The 21,416-nt window shown below is 42.5% G+C and overlaps 1 protein-coding gene across 1 annotated transcript in view; it reads right to left on the reverse strand.

The window, feature by feature from the left end:
• The window catches only part of LOC124789670 (putative ammonium transporter 1), a 307,206-nt gene extending 286,119 nt beyond the window's left edge, over positions 1-21,087 (reverse strand). The window contains exon 1 of the mRNA XM_047257109.1: positions 20,970-21,087. The gene's annotated coding sequence lies outside the window, so the exon portion shown is untranslated. The remainder of the gene's footprint in view (positions 1-20,969) is intronic.
• Positions 21,088-21,416: the final 329 nt, after the last annotated feature.

The following is a 21,416-nucleotide window of genomic DNA, read 5'->3' on the forward strand; positions in this document are numbered from 1 at the left end:
TTTTTCTTTTATTATTTATTTGGCCTTCTGAGTAGCAACTCGATTTAACCACCAATAACACATAGTTACAATTTACATAGAACTGAATAAAAGAACACAGAAATGCATATTTGTAAGTAGAGGAAACTCAAATCGTTACAACGGTATCCACTATATTTCGGCAACAATTCGATTAAAAGGTAGTTAAAATGGTGTTGAGATACAGTTCACACCATTCCTGAAATATCTTCAGAAGCAAGAGAGAAAAATAGCGTATGGACACCATTAAAATTTACAAATTGTACCCAGTACTCTTAGGGAAGTTAACAGTCACTTTGTACAGGCGAAAGTCTTTGGTAAAGAGAAATAGCTGATTGACGTAGGTGGTATCCCATACTCAGCAACGTCTTCAGAAAGTCCAACCGTTCGCGGTCAAGTTTGGAACACATAAACGGCATGTGGTTGACATCAACTTCCAACTCAGGATCACACTCGCATGACGGTGAAGCGTAATTGTTGATACGAAGTAGATGTTAAGCAAAAGATGCGCGATCGAAGCGAAGTCGTGTGGTAGTAGAAAACTTGGATCGGTCCAAATGCGTGCTCATGAACCAAGGCTGTAAATGAATCCGAGCTTGGAGCACTGCGTAATAACCGCCTTTCCTTTGCTGGGAAACTTTCCACATCTCTTGTCATTGTTGGTTTACGTGACCCTTGACCTCACGTAAGTAGTCTGTGTAAGGTAACTTCAGATCCAGGACAGTGCCTAAAGACGTCGCTTGCTTGGCTAATGCAAATTCCTCGATGTACAGGATATCTTCGTCGGAAGGCATCCACAGCGAATGGAATGTCCGCCCCATCCGTGTGCTGCGAATATATTCCCAAACCACATCCAAGATATAGAAGTTAGTTGTTTTGTTCCATCTCCGGTGATGAATATTTTGAAGCACGCTTTGAGAGTCAGACACAATTAGTGCCGGCCGCTGTGACCGAGCGGTTCTAGGCGCTTCAGTCTGCAACCGTGCGACCGCTACGGTCGCAGGTTTGAATCCTGCGTCGGGCAGATTAGATTAGTTAGGTTTAAGTAGTTCTAAGTTCTGGGGAACTGATGACCTCAGATGTTAAGACCCATAGTGGTCAGAGCCGTTTGAACACAATATCTTGGAAAAGGAGGCAGAAGAGACAAACTTAAGCGCTTCCAGAAGCGCCACTGTCTCCGGAGTAAATATAGATGCGCTTGGGTTTTCCGGATCTGAATCTGAGGGCAGAGAAATGCACATCCACTACGCTCTTGGTGCGGAATTTTGGATCCGTCGGTATATATACAGAGAAAACCAGGCCACTAAGCTGCTACGAGATGATGGAATCCTAGCGCGTCTTGTTGAATCCATGTGGATGATCATGTGTGGATACGTACGTTGCCATCCAAGCGAATGGCCGCTCGAGACATACAGCGCGTCACGGACGCAAGGCAGGGGGACAACGTTACTGTACGCGGGATAGTTACATCGGGTTCCATGGGAGTTGTGGCAGTAGTCGAAGCACTATGACAGCTGCGGATTACGTGAACATTATTGTTGACCAAGTGCATCCCTTTACACCTGATGTCTTCCCTGACTACGATGGCATCTTCCAGCAGGATAACAATCCGTGTCACAAGGCCGGAATCGTGCTGCAGTGCTTCAACTATCGTTGATGTCGTGGCCACAAAATTAGTCTGGCGTGAACTCGACGGAACATAATTCGCTGGGGTGGGGCGGAGGTGTATCGGGCACGAGCTCCGAGCCACAAGCCACCGATCCTTAATTAAAAGGAAACTACACGCTTTGTGTGCAACATGTGGTGCCACATACTTGTGGAAATCTTCTAAGGACTTGAAGAACCCGCATAAAGCTGAACTGCTGGTGTATTGCGTTCCAAAGAGGGACCAACGTGCTATAAAGCAAGTGATCATAATGTTTTGAATGGCCAAGTTAAGTGTCGACACATTCACACGTACCGTTTAATTCTGTGTCTTAACTGAAACTCCGCCTTTACTCTGACATAACGAATAATACAAGATCGTACGACAATACAGCAGCTTATATTTTGGAGAATATGATTGTGGAAGAACTGCATATGTTAATATACTGACGGGAAAGAAATCGTAACATCAAGAAGGAGTTTCGAGACAAACGAAAGCTGGCAGGAGTGTTTCTCAATTTGAAAGATGATTTTGCGCCAGTCTCATAAGAGTGGTGTTGGTAGCGCCACTTTTTTTTTTTTGTCATCAGTCTACTGACTGTTTTGATGCGGCCCGCCACGAATTCCTTTCCTGTGCTAACCTCTTCATCTCAGAGTAGCACTTGCAACCTACGTCCTCAATTATTTGCTTGACATATTCCAATCTCTGTCTTCCTCTACAGTTTTTGCCCTCTAGAGCTCCCTCTAGTACCATGGAAGTCATTCCCTCATGTCTTAGCAGATGTCCTATCATCCTGTCCCTTCTCCTTATCAGTGTTTTCTACATATTCCTTTCCTCTCCGATTCTGCGGAGAACCTCCTCATTCCTTACCTTATCAGTCCACCTAATTTTCAACATTCGTCTATAGCACCACATCTCAAATGCTTCGATTCTCTTCTGTTCCGGTTTTCCCACAGTCCATGTTTCACTACCATACAATGCTGTACTCCAGACGTACATCCTCAGATATTTCTTCCTCAAATTAAGGCCGGTATTTGATATTAGTAGACTTCTCTTGGCCAGAAATGCCTTTTTTGCCATAGCGAGTCTGCTTTTGATGTCTTCCTTAACTTCATTGACTTCGTGACCATCAATCCTGATGTTAAGTTTCTCGCGGTTCTCATTTCTACTACTTCTCATTACCTTCGTCTTTCTCCGATTTTCTCTCAAACCATACTGTGTACTCATTAGACTGTTCATTCCGTTCAGCAGATCATTTAATTCTTCAGTTTCACTCAAGATAGCAATGTCATCAGCGAATCGTATCATTGATATCCTTTCACCTTGTATTTTAATTCCACTCCTGAACCTTTCTTTTATTTCCATCATTGCTTCCTCGATGTACAGATTGAAGAGTAGGGGCGCAAGGCTACAGCCTTGTCTTACACCCTTCATAATACGAGCACTTCGTTCTTAATCGTCCACTCTTATTATTCCCTCTTGGTTGTTGTACATATTGTATATGACCCGTCTCTCCCTATAGCTTACCCCTACTTTTTTCAGAATCTCGAACAGCTTGCACCATTTTATATTGTCGAACGCTTTTTCCAGGTCGACAAATCCTATGAAAGTGTCTTGATTTTTCTTTAGCCTTGCTTCCATTATTAGCCGTAACGTCAGAATTGCCTCTCTCGTCCCTTTACTTTTCCTAAAGCCAAACTGATAGTCACCTAGCGCATTCTCAATTTTCTTTTCTATTCTTCTGTATATTATTCTTGTAAGCAACTTCGATGCATGAGCTGTTAAGCTGATTGTGCGGTAATTCTCGCGCTTGTCAGCTCCTGCCGTCTTCGGAATTGTGTGGATGATGCTTTTCCGAAAGTCAGATGGTATGTCGCCAGACTCATATATTCTACACACCAACGTGAATAGTCGTTTTGTTGCCACTTCCCCCAGGCGCCACTACGAGGATGCAAATCAGGTTTGTTTTAAATACACGCTGTAACGGTTGTGAGCGTTGGTTACCTTCGATATTGGACGTGGTTAGGTGATGTCAGTGAAGAATGCCTTCAGGGCGACAAAGACTCCATTAGCAACACCTCATTGAGATATTGTAATAGAGCTACGATACCCAGAAAATATTAGATACAGGCTCCCAGGTAGATGCTATTTTTCTTGACTTCCGGAAGGCGTTCGATACAGTTCCGCACTGTCGCCTGATAAACAAAGTAAGAGCCTACGGAATATCAGACCAGCTGTGTGGCTGGATTGAAGAGTTCTTAGCAAACAGAACACAGCATGTTGTTATCAATGGAGAGACGTCTACAGACGTTAAAGTAACCTCTGGCGTGCCACAGGGGAGTGTTATGGGACCATTGCTTTTCACAATATATATAAATGACCTAGTAGATAGTGTCGGAAGTTCCATGCGGCTTTTCGCGGATGATGCTGTAGTATACAGAGAAGTTGGAGCATTAGAAAATTGTAGCGAAATGCAGGAAGATCTGCAGCGGATAGGCACTTGGTGCAGGGAGTGGCAACTGACCCTTAACATAGACAAATGTAATGTATTGCGAATACATAGAAAGAAGGATCCTTAATTGTATGATTATATGATAGCGGAACAAACACTGATAGCAGTTACTTCTGTAAAATATCTGGGAGTATGCGTGCGGAACGATTTGAAGTGGAATGATCATATAAAATTAATTGTTGGTAAGGCGGGAACCAGGTTGAGATTCATTGGGAGAATGATCAAAAAATGTAGTCCGTCAACAAAGGAGGTGGCTTACAAAACACTCGTTCGACCTATACTTGAGTATTGCTCATCAGTGTGGGATCCGTACCAGATCGGTCTGACGGAGGAGATAGAGAAGATCCAAAGAAGAGCGGCGCGTTTCGTCACAGGGTTATTTGGTAACCGTGATAGCGTTACGGAGATGTTTAATAAACTCAAGTGGCAGACACTGCAAGAGAGGCGCTCTGCATCGCGGTGTAGCTTGCTCGCCAGATTTCGAGAGGGTGCGTTTCTGGATGAGGTATCGAATATATTGCTTCCCCCTACTTATAGCGCCCGAGGAGATCACGAATGTAAAATTAGAGAGATTAGAGCGCGCACCGGAGGCTTTCAGACAGTCATTCTTCCCGCGAACCATACGCGACTGGAACAGGAAAGGGAGGTAATGACAGTGGCACGTAAAGTGCCCTCCGCCACACACCGTTGGGTGGCTTGCGGAGTATAAATGTAGATGTAGATGTAGATGAAGCTAGTTGTTCCTTCTACGATACTGTAGGAAGACTTGGCAGGAATGTAGTCAATGCGTATCATAGGTGGCAGCTGTGGACACGAGAGTGTACAGTCGTAAGAAGAGCGGGCCCCGGACGGCAAGCCAGAGCTCATTGGAGGGCACGGTGGGGGTCTGTTGTGTTTTCTGATGAAAGCTGGTTCTGCCTCGGCGCAAGTAATCGCTGTGTGTTGATTGTAAGGAGGCCAATTGAGATCCTGCAACCAGCTGCTCTGCATGCTAGACAAACTGGACCTACACATGGAGTTATGGTCTGCGGTGCGATTTCGTATGACAGTAGGAGCACCCTGACTGCAAATCAGTAAGTTAATCTGGTGATTCGACTTGTTGTGCTGCCATTCACGCACAGCATTCTGGGGAGATTTTCCAACAGGATAACGCTCGCCCACATACGCGATATTCTCTACAGTGTGCCAAGATGTTGCCTTGGCCTGCTCTATCACGAGATCTGTCTCCAACGGAGCAAATATGGGATATAACCGGACGATAACTCCAGCGTCATGCACAAGTACTAGCATTAACCGCCCCTGAATTCGCAGACGAAGTGCTTCAGCATGGAACTCCATTCGAAAACTGACGTCCGGGACCTTCACAACACAATGCATACACGTTTGCATGCTTGCAGTCAACATTCTGGATTTTACACCGGTTATTAATACACCGGCATTTCGCATCTTCAATGGCCTACCTCACGGATACATTGTTATCTTGCAATTTGAATCGCTTAAATGTCTTACCTAGACGAATGTATTCCCGAAATTTCATTACTCTACATTAATTGTTTTTTGCTATGCGATTTTTATGCGTCTGTGTATTTAAGCATACGTTCAGCTCTTGGCCAAACAATACCTCATTTATGATTCTCGTGAACTTGCTGGTCGTAACTGTTTGCCACAGGGTACTGTTTCATCAGAATATTCGCTCGTGCAGTCATTGAATTTGTTTACATACAAACACTGATGGTACATAAACGGCGAGTTTCACAGATAAATGGCGTTTGTAGATGATAGAGCAGACACATTTCCGTATTTTAAAATCACTTTTATTCGGTTTTATCTTTTCGACATGGGATAGTTCCTTTGTAATTAGTCTCATATTGGCATAGGATTTTTATTTCTTTTTGCCTTAGTGATCCACCTCAGTTTACTCTGGTCAGACCGAGCGAGGTGGCGCAGTGGTTAGCACACTGGACTCACATTCGGGAGGACGACGGTTCAATCCCGTCTCCGGCCATCCTGATTTAGGTTTTCCGTGATTTCCCTAAATCGCTTCAGGCAAATGCCGGGATGGTTCCTTTGAAAGGGCACGGCCGACTTTCTTCCCCATCCTTCCCTCATCCGAGCTTGCGCTCCGTCTCTAATGACCTCGTTGTCGACGGGACGTTAAACACTAATCTCCTCCTCCTACTCTGGTCAGTGACTTATTGCTTACCCGTGAATTCCTTAAATCATGGGAGGTGAGTAAAGAGCATTGTGTATTCAGCGATAACTTGCATTTCAGCGAAATTGATGAAATTTGTCTGCAGAAGTAAGAGGAAAACTCGAAGAGGATATGGCATCTGTCTTGTTATTCTACACGTAGCGATCACAATACCTAATTTTTGATGTAATTGTGTGGTGTGAAACACCCACTGCAATTTATTATGATCATTCATAGGCCAAGTATGTCTTATACAAAAAAGAAAGAACGAGCAATGTCACATGCCTGCAGCTGTACTCTGCGAATTACTAAAAACTGAATGGCGGAGAATGGCAGCTGGTTGCATCACAGCCTAGCGAGGTAGCGTAGTGGTGGGACACTGGACTCGCATTTGGAAGGACAGAAGTTCAAATCCGTATCCGATCGTCTAACTTTAGCCTTCCCGTGGCGTCCGACTTAAGACGAATTCCGGTATGATTCCCTTGAAAGGGACGCTTCAGATTTTTTCCCCAAAGACGAGACTGTCCGTCTCCAATGAAGTCGTCGTCGACGGTATGTTTAGCCCTAACCTTCCTGCCTTTATTGTTGCACCACAGATTACACCTACATAATCACATGGCAGTAGTTTTTTTACCGCATAGTTTACGTGGAAAACCGTCGGGTATTTCTGGAAGGCCGACGTTGAATTTGCTCTTCCACCAAGCACAGAAGCACAACAGGAAAAAGTCGACTGACTGCTAGGATTCTAAGAGCAGAAAAATACATCGCAGCCAGTTCCTTCCAGCCTCACTACATGCATAAACTCGTACGAGCAGAAAAAAATGCTCCTATCCGAGAAAAAATGGCGACTGTACTCCTGTTTTAAAAACTCTCGTCTGAGAAGTGGAGTACCTTCCTCAGCATCATTAAAAAATTTCCCAGAAATTTTGGTACGTGAACATATTCGCGCTCTTTTTAGCATGCAGCACACCTCTCACTTCCACAAGTTCCCCTAACTGTAACTCGCTCACATCGACTAAGTCCATCGTTGCAACCTGCTCATACCGCTCCACACCAACCTGCCAATTCTCACTCACTCACTCACTGACTCAACCCAACCCATTGTCATTATCTCTATGCGTCTCTCTGTCACTGTCTTCTGTCTCACAGCCACAGTCTCCTACGTTCTGTCCTATTAACACTGTCTCTTCTCACTGTTACCATTTGGCTCTTGCTCTTTTTACTCCTACTATCTCATTCATTCATTCCCATTACTGCTCTCTCTTGTCACTGCCACTATCTCTCTCTTCCTCGTTGTCATTTTTATAGACTCTGGCTCTCTTAATCATGTCCTGTCACAGTCAACTATGTCCCAATGCCAGTGTGTCTTTCCTTTCTCTCAAACTGCCACTGTCTTCTTCGTTCTTTCTATACCACAACTACTGTCCACTATTATTGTTATTATTTTGAGCTTTTCCTCATTACAGAGGCTTATCTCCAACATAATAATTTACTTGGAAATTACAGTACAAAACAATAAACGTTCTTAAACTATATTTTCAAAATATTCCTCCAGGTGTTTCGATCTTGTGTGTCCTCTTCCTCTGCGCCCATTCTCCTCATTGTGTGCTGTACATTTTGGAGCCAGATGGTCATAGGTCGTCGTCTTCTTCTTCTCCCCTCCGGTTCCCACTCCAGTATCAATTCCGGTATTCTGGTTTTCTCCATTCGTCGCACATGCCCGTACCACTGTAATTTCCTCCTATCCATTACGTCATATATTCTTTCTTTTATTTCCATTCACCTTATTATTTCGGTGTTCCTTATCTTTTCTTTCCTGGAGATTCTTGCCGATCTTCTCATGAAGTCCATCTCTAGAGCTTGTAATTTTTTAATGTGCTTCATAATAATTGTCCAGGTCTCCGTTCCATACAGAACCACACTCTCTAATATGGATTTGTATATTAATTTTTTAGTTCTGTTCATTACATTCCTGCTCCATAAGACTGAGTTAAGCATCCCAATGACCCTCCGTCCGCTACAAATTCTTTTATTGATTTCTGACTCTGATTTTCCCTCGATTTCTAAAATGGATCCCAAATAACAGAAGGTGTTTCTTTTTTATTTTCTTTCCTTCGATGTATAGCTCATCTGAATCATTAGTCAAGTATTCTGTTTTTTGGTAATTAATCTTCAAACCCCAAGTTTTGTATGCTACTGCTAGTTGATTGCACATATAGTTAGCATCCTCCCCATCTTGTGCTACGACTACTTGACCATCAGCAAACAATAAATGATGTAGGTACACTCCATCTCTTATTTCTAATCCCATACTATTACATTTACGAGACCATGTTCTAAGGCTAATATCTATATAGATTTTAAATAATGATGGTGACATGGGACAGCCCTGTAAAAGGCCTTTGCTTGTTCTAAATTTCTGTGAAAGTTTATTACCAACTTTCACTTGGCAAATATTATCTTTATACATCTGTTGCATTATTTTAATCAAGGAAGGGTTTATGTTTGCCATTTGTAGTGCTATCCAAAGTAGTTTTCTTGGAACAGTATCATACGCTTTTTCTAGATCTATGAAAATTAATCCTATATTTTTTGATTTTTCCCTATGTTTCTCCAAAATCTGTCGTAATGTGAAAATATGGTCTACACATGATCTCCCAGCCGTGAATCCACATTGTTCTTCCTGGGTACTAAAATTTTTTTCCAGTTTGTTTTTAATTACTTTCGCAAAAATTCTCATTAATGTCCACTATCTTTCAATATTTATTACTTTCCCGTCTTTTTCCCTTTGCTACTATTTCCATCTGTCTCAACGTCAAAAAGCGCGAATACTTTCACATGCCACATTTTTGGGGAAAATTTTAAAGGTACTGAGGAATGTAGTATGAGGCAGATGGTACCCCACACTTCAGTCGATCTTTTAAACAGGAGCATACTGCCATTTTTGTGCTCCTATAGGAGCATTTTTCCGTTGGTTTCCTTCTTTTCGCTTCCAGAGCACTGCATGAAAAAGAACTCGAGAGACCAGTAAAATTTTGATACTTTACTTACATGGAACTGAAATTACACAAATGTAATATCACGCCCCAGACCGGATTTTATGTGTACAAAAATTTTGCACGTGATTCAGTACTACAATATGGGGTCGCAGAACCCATCTGATGATAACGGAGACACTTTAGAGTATATTTCTCCACGCTACATCACGGTATAAATTACGTTTCCGCCACACACTGGATTTTAAGTGCGTATTTTAGGTGTACAAGCACGGTAACTAAACCTCTTTACCTCGAAAATGGATAAAGACTTCACAAATTTTTTTAAAGTTTTTCGAGAACTGGATCTTAAGAATATATCGCAAAAATTTCAGATGCGGAATCTGCTGGTAAAAAAAATTATAAGCGTTTCTAAGCAACTGCCCATGAACTAATGGTGCTTCCATAAGACATGCAAGCCCAAAAACAAACCAAACGATTTGGTTGATTTGCCTAAACAGGAGGAAGTATGTAATATTCTCCTCTGACCAAATATCGCAGGATAGTGACACTAAGAAGGGTATACAAACGGTCACCAGCCCAAAGGCTATCTAATCCACATGACCCTCCCTTTCTGTCAACAAGAGAACCCGACATATGAGCCCCGGAAGAGTACCGTTTTTATGCCCGGCGTTCTGGAACGTGTTAGATACCGCATGCTGTAGCATGCTTACCGACGTCTATGTATCAGCACAGTCAGTTTATTGTGTTTTGTTTTTTATCAGCTAAGTAAAGTCGTTCGAGGAAAACCGGCCACAGATAAGTGAAAGCGAGAGTCCAGTTGTTGTGTTACGTGTCGCCGCAGGACGGCACAATTCTCGCTCCGGCAGATATGGGGCTAAAGAAATTCCACGGCCATTTCCCTGTTCATGGTACTACCAGCCGTCCTCCACTACAATCCGGCACATTATCACACGCCCTGGCTGAAAAAAAAAAGTTCCTGTTTTTGCGTGACTCAGTACATGTGGAGATCAATATGACGTAGTTCGGGGACCAGAAACCCGATTTTCTTGGTTTTCACAATCAGTCGTCTTCAGCTTTTATTTCGTGTCATCGCAGTGTCAACTGATTCCTCACCACTGATCCACTCATTCCATTTCACTGAATATAATTCATTTGATAACTGGGGATCGATTGTACTGGCTTCCATAATATAGCTTTTGTATTGGAGGTTGCGCAGCTGAGAAAGTGTCACCAGATTCAAATATATGGTAAACAGCCCATTGGACATACTTCAAGTTGTGCAATGGACGATTCGCATAACGCACAAGAGTATCTTGCCCGGATGATGGTACATATTTATATATTATTGGGTGCGCCTAGGGGTCATGTTTCATAGTCACAGAAGAGCATCTTTCAGACTTTGCAGCCAAAGTCAGTGTTCCTATCTAAACAGAAATTTACTGTTCACAAGAATTACTAGAAACGAAGTTTATCGCTTACTGCATTTTCTCCGTTCATCGCTAAAACTACATCATCATATAGCACGTTTCAGTTTATTACTTCTTTACTATTAACTCTATTCGCAACGTATTTTTCATACAATATCCACATACGAGGTCTGTTCAAAAAGTTCCAGAACACTCGTAATTTCGCTCCAATCGTGTGTTGGAGCGAAATGCGGTTGGCATCCCTGCACACGCCTGTGTTTAATGTGTAACTGCCGGAAGTTTCATTGTTGTTTGTTAATTATTGTTCAGTGCTGTCTTGAGGAGAACGTTGTGTCGTACAGTTCGCGAATTTACGAGCAACGGGTCTGAATCAAATTTCGCATGGAAATTAAGAAAACCTTTACAGAGACACGCCAAATGATGCAGGAAGCCTACGGTGATGAGTGCGTAAGCCGTACACGGTTTTACGAATGGTTCGCACGGTTTAGAACGGACAGAAGTTAAAGGTGACCCTCGCTCAGGACGCCCTTCGAAGTCTACCGACGGCGGTCATGTCGGAAGCGCCAGCGCAACTGTGCGTGCTAATCGAAGGCTGACTGTCCGAGAGATTACAGAAGAATGTAACATTTCAGTTGGATTATGCCACGAAATCCTGACACAGCATCTTGGAATGCATCGCGTTGGCGCCAAGTTCGTCCCACGTCTCATGAGTCAAGACCAGAAAGATCTTCTCCTCACCATCTGTGAAGAGCTTCTGAATCGCGAAAACGTTCCTTAATAGAATACAATGGCCCTTGCGGACCTTTTTTTTCCACAGCTCAAAACCCACTGAAAGGGTGAAGAGTTGCAACGAAAGACGAAATAAAAGAAAATTCGCAGACGGCGCGCTTCTTGCGGTCCAGCAAGAGACGCACGAGGACTGCTAACAGAAATGAGCGTTGAGAGCGGTCTATCAACTTTGGACGAGAGTATTTAAAGGAGACCATGCACAATAAGTAAAACGTAAGCGTAGAAAAATTTCGTGGAGACGGTTCCTGAGTTTCTTGAACAATCCTCGTGTTGTTGTTGTCGTTGTGGTCTTCAGTCCTGAGACTGGTTTGATGCAGCTCTCCATGCTACTCTATCCTGTGCAAGCTTCTTCATCTCCCAGTACCTACTGCAACCTACATCCTTCTGAATATGCTTAGTGTATACATCTCTTGGTCTCCCTCTACCATTTTTACCCTCCACGCTGTCCTCCTATACTAAATTGGTGACCCCTTGATGCCTCAGAACATGTCCTACCAACCGATCCCTTCTTCTACTCAAGTTGTGCCACAAACTTCTCTTCTCCCCAATCCTATTCGATACTTCCTCATTAGTTATGTACAGTCCTCGTATACCACTGAATATTCCTGCAAAATTACACCACTGTACGACGCAAGAGTACAGAGGAGATATTACGTCGAGTCCTGGCGCTGTTCGTCTAGTGCACACGGTGCGTTCCTGGAAATGGCTGCCCTGATTGACAAGATTGTCGTTTACTCTTATTTCCACAGCCTCTTCGATGACTAAATCTCAGAACACGTTGGTGCGGCACAGCGCCGTTGTCTGTTCAGAAACGGACACGTGTCCTTCGTTGATACTGTGCTCTGCCACGTGTCGCTTTAACCGAGGCGAACGCTCCTCACGTGTTACGAACAGCGTTGCGAGATGCATCTGGCGGATGTACTGCATGACACACTCGCAACTGGCCCCAGATGATCTTAGCTCTAGTCGGACTCCGACTGACGCAAGTGCATATACGTTACTTTAACAACTGAGCAGTAAATGGTTTTTTATATTGTACTTCTCCATTATCCTAGCAGTCTCGGCTGTGGGTGGCCCTGCGTACGGAAATAGTGCCAAGTGCTTGGTTTCTTCTTCCAGACTGTTTTCTTTCTTTTTCTTGCTCGGCTGAAGAGCGCATCTTAATGACGTCTCCCAGCAGCCGTTCTTTACGAAATGTTTCGCGCAGATGCTGCAACTCGGTAGGCAGACTTCCCTTACCGCCTAAGGCACGTTCTCTGCCACCAGCGTGGTGCACACAGATCTCCGTAGCGCTGAATACCGGCAGCCGATGGTCTTCAAGTACAGAAAAAAATGTTCAAATGTGTGTAAATTCCTATGGGACCGAACTGCAAACACACTACTCAAACTAACTTATGCCATGAACAACACCCCCGTGCCCAAGGGAGGACTCGAACCTCCGGCGGGAGGGGCCGCGCAATCCGTAACATGTCGCCTCAAACCACGCGGCCTCTCCGCGCGGCCTCAAGTACAGAGGCAGAACGCAAAATCAACGAAGGACAATTGACAAATGCTTGGTCTGAACAGACGAAGGTCCGTTGCTGCGCCAGCGAGTTCTGGGATTCGGCCCTGCACACTCTTTCAATCTGTCATGGTGAACAGGCAATCGCTCATCCCACGGGATACCATTGAACACAGGCGTGAACGTAAAGTAACGCGGAAGGAAATACACTGAACTTCTGTATATGAATGACTACATCATTACCACGATACACACAAAAGGTAGTTACGAAAAGATGGAAACAGCACTTCCTAAAAATCATACGCAGTCGTGCAGCTTGTATTTCGTCAAATCGAAGAAAAGGAAGTATAAAACCTTATGAAACCATCTGGAGAAACAGTTATGCTGCCTTGTGAAGAGAGCAGAAAATTTAGGTACGCAGAACATGTTTGTGTGAAGTCGACTGTTAAATATGACACATTCTAAATGTTTTTCTACGTCAAACCGTAGATCACATTTATGGTAGTACACGAGTGAAATCTATCATAGGTCAGTCTAATTCACGTAAATCTACGGATACAGGCAGTGACTGGCCTGCTCGACGCACCCTGGAGCCTGATTGAAACAAAAAATTGTTTAGGGAAGAGAAAAAAATCGAGTAAATTATCGCTAGGCTAACGACAGCACCTCTGACACAAACACTAAAATATAACAGAAAAAATATTATACAGAGAGAGAAAAAGGAAGAAAAAGAATATCTTTGAATCGTCTCCCTTCCTCATCTGTACTAATTGCTTTTTGTAAATATTATATTCTACATTAATGGCCTGCCTCACACTATTGATAGTAACATCAAACGTTTCGCGGATGATGCAGTTATCTGTAATTAATTCATATCTTGATAAAAGCTGGACAAATATTCAGTCAGATCTTAATAAGAATTCAAACTGGTGCAAGGACTGGCAACTTGATTAAAAAGTGCAGAAATGTAAAATTTTCTCTTTCACTAATCAAAAAGACGTAGCATCTTATCACGATCATATACAGTGATTCACATTTGGATTTGCCTAGCTCATGCAAATACACGTTTTTTTTCATTTTCAGTATATAAGATGGAACGACCACACAGGGACAGTCCTAGGTAAGTCAGGTGATCGGTTTATTGATAGAACACTAGGGAAATGCACAGTGGCATATTAAGGGGTGGGGGTGGGGGGGGGGGCGGGTTGCGCACCGGGTACCAGCTCCCTGGCAGGTGACAAAACTTGCTAGATTCCGCAGCCCGTGTTGTCAAAATATATTTTCCATTCGTCGTTTCACTCTTGTCACTTATGAGAGTGGGTGGGCAATTAGAGAGCCTAAGAACTGACAAAGGACACTTTGTGTGGGAGGTCGCAAGTTCAACCCTTAGTAAAACTGACTTGAGAAGTTCGCATCATCAAGTTTGCAACTCCTTTGGAGTTGCAAACCGTGCAGGCTGTTAAGCCATGTATCCACTCTTACAGAATGCATACAGAACAATATTCGTGCAACTGATGAAACGTCATGGCATGCAAGCCGGCCGATATGGCCGAGCGGTTCTCGGCACTACAGTCTGGAACCGCGCGACCGCTACGGTCGCAGGTTCGAATCCTGCCTCGGGCGTGAATGTGTGTGGTGTCCTTAGGTTAGTTAGGTTTAAGTAGTTCTAAGTTCTAGTGGACTAATGACCTCAGATGTTAAGTTCCATAGTGCTGAGATCCAGTGGTGGATCTTATCGAGAAACTGTCTATCCTTTAAGGCATAGCTACAAATAGTACGATAACATGTATTATAGGCACGGAAGATAACAAGCATACAGAGGCTGAAATTGTCCAACTGTTCCAAGTGGTATGAACTGCAATGTCACATACTTTTCATAAGGGATAGTTGGCTCTAAAGGATGTGGGTTGCGATAGTTATTCAGAGATGAAGAGGCTTGTACAGGATAGAGTAGCATGGAGAGCTGCGTCAAACCAGTCTGCAGACTGAAAACTGCCAGAGCGATAACAGAGAAGAGCAGGACGATTTGTCACAAGTTTGCCTTGCTCATGGAACAGCGTCATTGAAATGCCGAGGAAAATGAATTGGCAAATGCTTGAACGTAGATGCAAACTATTCGATGAAAGTCTGCTTGGAAAGATTTAAGAACCAAATTTAAGAGGAGAACCAAAATTTAAGTCATGAATCGAGGAATATAATACAACCTCCTACATATCACGTTTAAACATTTTTCCTGTGATCCACGTGCCCTAATAACTGGTACAGTGAGATGTGTTGTCTGTCATGCACTACACAGTGATTTGTATAGTATGGATGTAGATCTCTAGCAAGCACTACTCTAAAGATGCAAATACGTGTTTTGAAGTCGGTGAATTAAGATATTCTGGCTGGTATTAATGAAAATAGCCAGGATTTCTGATTAGATGTTGATGCGCCTGCAGGGAAAACACAGATAGTGCAGTGTACATGTAAGGGTCCGAAATCTTCTATTCAATCCATAACTGCTCTCGTCGGTTCTATAATTCCCGAATCTTACTTTTTCTGTCGCTAAACGTAGGAACAAAGGAAGGCTATCCCATGAAAGTTCCTTTATTCTCAGCCTATTTCATGATCCGAAGTATAAACAATTACTGACTACATTGTTTCCTTGTCCTGCGTGTTTGGACCTTGCATGACACCCACTATTGCTCTACATTTCAGTGTATGTATGGGGATAATGATCGTTTTGTTTCGTCTGCAACAGCTCTGCAACAAATCGGCAATATTTTAGCTCGTTTAGCTTCGTTGTATACACAGAAAGGCCGAAGTTGTTTCTTACGTAATTTCACAAAATGTGAAGGATTTCTCACAGCAAGAAATTAACAGTTCGTAGCCGTTCTGGTAGTCTTCATGATGGAAAAAAAGCTACAGCGTTGCGCAACAAGAAAAAAGATTAGGTAGCACTAGTAATCGCTAAGGTAGTAATTATAGTGTCTCTTCTGAATTATCACATTCTTGACAAACCGTGCATAGCCTATAAAGTGAAACGAAAATTACTTAAAATTACTTAAAATTAATTAAAATTACTTGAATTTTTTGTTAAAGATTCATTAATCCACTATTTATCCAATAGAATAAAGAGTTCTCATAATACACCGAAATATACGATAAGGCTTTATCTGGCAAAGAGATATATTGCTGTCACCGTGTCAAAAAATGAAAAAGATAACAATGCATACCACAAGCAAGAAGCTGTAACACACACTACAGCGAGTGCAAAGCATTGTAAAATATGTGCGATTATCCCAGCCGTCAATGTAAAAGCGAAGAAGTATGGCCGCTTTATCTTCCGTAACATGAAAAAATTGTATGCCGGTTTGTCTTACAAAATAAATGAAAATTAATGTATCAGTACGATTTATGTGGCATTAAAAGATTCTCTATCAATATTATCGTTATTTTACTTTTCAAAAGGCAGAAGTATGCATAAAGCAAATAAATACCTCGTGGAGTGGCTTACTAATACTCTCTTTCGAGTTTTCCTTCGGGTCATATTGACTCTATTCCAGTGTCTGCGTCGGCCGGTGTGGCTGAGCGGTTCTAGGTGCTTCAGTCTGGAACCGCGTGACTGCTACCTCAGATGTTAAGTCCCATAGTGTTCAGAGCCATTTGAACCATTTTTTGTAATTCTACATTTGCAGGAACTTCGGTATCAGAATAAGTTTCCGACTTTAGTAAAACGCACCTTCAATCGTCTACGCTACCTGCTGAATCTGTACTGGATGTTTCAAACAGAGGTCGAGTTGACATACTGTTATTCAGTCGACCATCGATTATTGAGTAGTCTTTGAAACTGTAGAGATAGTAGCTACATCATCTGTATCATAGTCTTCCCTAAATTCTGAATCTTCTGCATGCTCTTCTGTAACTACTTTCCGGCAGTTCATTATACGTTCAGCCACAACTTCATCTGCCATGAACTTAGTGCCAACTTCAAGACATCTTTCTTATAGATAGTGAAGAAACATTCACGAATGTCAGAATAATCCCTCTTACTATACAACGAGCGAAAAATGCGTACATGAAATGCCTATTACATTTTAGTGGGTACATAAATTGTTTTCGTCATATACATAATTTCGGTAATCATCCTAAAGTGCCCCGTCAATGAAAATAAATTATATTATCTCAGCAGCTAACATTTTCGAGATAGTTTATGAAACAATATTATCTACAATGTTCAATTTTCATTAGAAGCAGAAACTCACAGCATATTATCAGTAACGTTGGATATAAATAGGATCTGAATTCACGACTATGTATTTGTTTCCATGTACGGCAAGGAAGACAACTAGCTGTAAATATCCTTACACACGACTCCTGTATTGGTTTTGCACTTCGCTAGTGAAGCCGGCAATGCTACGCAACTGTGAAACATGTGTGGGAAATGGAATAGGCCTACGTGCTAAACAGAAAATATAACGGCGAAACAATCTGTCCAATGATTTAAGTGCCCCGCTATCGAAGTTAAAAGTAACTACGAGAAAGAAAACGTAACCATACATTTTCACAGAACAGGATTTTCTTTCTCCCAGTCATTTTTTTTACAGGAAAACTGTACATTGTTGTTTAAGAAATATGTAGCCCCTATTCATCTGTATGTTTACTAGAATATCGAGTAAAATGTGAAGTAAACCGATCAACAACTTTACGAGATTTTTGCTAGTATTTTTGCCCTAGTATGTCTCTCCAAATGGTTATTAGAGCACCGTGTAAAAAATTGAAGTAAATTGGCTGTTAATTTATCAGAATTTTGGTAACAGCGTTTCCCATTTATAAGCGTAATGTACGTATATTTATACATCGTATATATTGAGAAAAGTGTGGCCTGTGCCTGTCCGGACGTTTATTAGACTATTGTGTAAATATCTGAAGTAAATCGGCCAAGAAATTTTCGTTATTTTTGCTAACTACCGAATCTTTATTAGTGCATCGTTTATAACATTGAAATGCATCGGTCAACAACTGTTCGTGATTTTTGCTAACAACGTTTCACTCTTATATGAAATTATATATATATATATACCACATGCTATTATATTGGAAAAAAATACATAGCTTATGTCCATCCAAATGTTTATTTCAAGATTATGTAAAATTTGAAGTAAATCGGTCAAGAATTTTTCGAGACTTTTTGGTAACTACGTTTCCTCTTTGTGTACTATGTAAGTGTTTATATACCATATATAATGAAAAAATATGTGATCAATGTTCATCCAAACGTTTATTAGAGCACCGTGAAAAACTTGAAGTAAATCGATAACCAACTTCCCGAGATTTTTGGTAACAATGTTAAATAACGACTTGTCTTTATAAAGTAATGTACGAGATACATGATGTAGAGAATGCTCCTATGAATTACGCGTACTGTTGTTTCTATACGAAAATATCAGAAGAGTGAATCTTTAGGCGACGAACGCTAGCTGAACACCAGGTCCGAAGACGGGTGCCTCGAAGACCATCAGTAAACATTCACACAATTACTCACTTGTTGGATGATATATCAAGCCTACCGTATTCTTAGTACGAATACCAATTGTGTGTGTCTGTCAGAGAAACTATTGAGAATGTATTAATACCAGTAAATACGATTGTCTGTCGTAAATAAAGTAAAAGGCAGACCAGTGGTATATACAGGGTGTATCATAAATAATGTAAACGCATACAGTTGAAAGTAGATGCAAAAAAGTCTCTGTAAATATAGGGTCGAAAATGCATACCTTAAGAGGTACGAGCCATTTTTTATCTTCGATACTGTGAAACAAATCTCTTCTACTGCAAGTTCTTTGCTTTCCATATTTTTGGGAAGTAAAAATATAGACCAAAACAAGAAAAAAATATTCAGAAAACATGTGCTCTAAAATGCATACCTTAAAAGTTATGAGCGTTTGTTCATCTTCGGTACTTTGGAACACATCTCTTCTAATGAACAAGTGCTCAAAACTTTTCAGGTATGCATTTTAGAGCACATGTTTCCTGGGCATTTTTTTCTTGTTTTGGTCCATATTATCATTTCCCAAAATATGGAAAGCAAAGTGCTTGCAGTAGAAGAGATTTGCTTCACAGTATGGAGGATAAAAAATTGCTCGTACCTCTTAAGGTATGCATTTTCGACCCTATGTTTACTGAGAATTTTTTGCTTCTAGTATCGTGTACTTTCAACTGTATGCGTTTACGCCATTATTTATGATACACCCTATTTATGACACACTATATCCGTAAGAGCGTGCAAAGATTTAAGGGTATATAAAGGATGCTCCACTGAACAATTCGAGGTAGGGAACCTGGGGTCAGAGAAGCCAGCTTAAGAAGATAATAGGAGGAATAAAATCACATTACAGTCTACTTCTTTGTTTACATTGGTTACAGTTAACTGCAAATACCATCACTGAAACAATGACCGTACCATTTGTACTGTATCTCACAAAAAGTGTTGAAACTGATGGCCATCAATCCCAATGCAACCAAGGCATCAGCGAACAAGTTTCTGACGCACTCTGACAAATATCCCTGGTGTGTTTCGAATCTCATCACAGGCAGCTCGATTCTGTCAACTAATTCCACGTCCGTATCCACTGGCGTCTCATACCCAAGTGACTTTAGATATCGCCATAGGTAACAATGAACGAGATACAGGTCAGGTGTTCCCCCTTCCAATCCGGCGACCAGGAAATACAGCATTAATATAGTTCTGGACATCCACACTGAAGTGAGGCGGTGCGCCGTCATGTTGTATCCACATCCTCCCACGAACAACCAAGGGTACGATCTCCAGCAACTCAGCCAGAACTCTTTGCACGAACCTCAAGTAGAGGTGGCCATTCAGACGGCGACAGAAGATATGGCCCAATGAGATTGTCGTCTACAACGCCCAGATAGTCACAGCAAAATAATCAGCACACTACGTGTAAAATTGTACGCATGTTAGTGTAAATCAGCTCGAAAACAGTAATGTTACACAAAGCGATAGACAACTTTACTTCCATATCTCAAGCTGGCTTCTCCGACCCCAGGTTGCCACAAAATAGTTTCGTCGTCGCCGGCGAATGCTGGTTTACAAATCACTTGTCAATGTGGACGGCACTCTTGGTGCTTCGACATCTTCTGCGAAGGGTAAAAAGAATGAAGTAAGAGGAGTAGGTAAAACTTCTCAATTTGTTCTTCTTAATGGACCTACTTTATTTTGTGGTGCAAAGTTAAATTTTTCTTTAATGAAAGTATCTTCTTCTTCCAGTTTGGGTAACGGATGGATAACTGTAGCTTTCGTTGCACACTACGTGTAAAATTTGAGGAGGATGTTAGTGTTTAACGTCCCGTCGACAACGAGGTCATTAGAGACGGAGCGCAAGCTCGGGTTAGGGAAGGATGGAGAAGGAAATCGGCCGTGCCCTTTCAAAGGACCCATCCCGGCATTTGCCTGAAACGATTTAGGGAAATCACGGAAAACCTAAATCAGGATGGCTGGAGACGGGATTGAACCGTCGTCCTCCCGAATGTGAGTCCAGTGTGCTAACCACTGCACCACCTCGACGCATGTTAGTGTAAATCAGCTCGAAAACAGTAATGTTACACAAAGCGATAGACAACTTTACTTCCATATCTCAAGCTGGCTTCTCCGACCCCAGGTTGCCTACCTCAAATTGTTCGATGGAGCATTCTCTATGTCCTGTCACATTTTTGCGCGCTCTTACGAAAAACTCCAGTGACACATAAAGGGTTAAAGATGTCATTATGTGCTCAGTGAATTCTACGAATAGCTGACTCATTTGCAGAAGGCGCAGGGTGGTCTGGAGCAGCCATCTGTAGAGCGAGCGCCCGGCAGACGGCAACAGGTGAGTGGCGGCTTACCTGCAGCGGCGTCTGTCGGTCAGGAGTCTGCAGACGCGGAGCTGAGGATGGCCGGCGCCGAACTGTGGCGAGGTGGCTGTGAAGGCGGCGGCGACCCAGACCGGTGCAACCGCGGCCTTGCGCGGAAACCCCCGGTGCGGTGTGCGGCCAGTGCGGCTCGCCTCGGCTCGCCCCCACCTGCTGCGCGGTGCGCTCCCCGCCGCTTCCTGCAATCATACCTGCCGCCCACACGGTCTGCTGCTTTCAGCCATCCCACTCGTCACGTTATATCAGTCGAAGGACACGAAAGGGAAACACCAGTTTAAAGAGCACGGCTCCCTATTTGCAGCATCGAACCCAGAAAACGATCGCGGTCCTTTGGTTTGGAGCCGACTGGAACGAGTAAGCCAGAGGCTCAGACGATTCTGCGTCAATGTCAGATTCGAATTTCTCGACCTTTACTATCGG

This window comes from Schistocerca piceifrons, chromosome 1 (assembly GCF_021461385.2).
Source record: "Schistocerca piceifrons isolate TAMUIC-IGC-003096 chromosome 1, iqSchPice1.1, whole genome shotgun sequence".
Taxonomy (NCBI): domain Eukaryota; kingdom Metazoa; phylum Arthropoda; class Insecta; order Orthoptera; family Acrididae; genus Schistocerca; species Schistocerca piceifrons.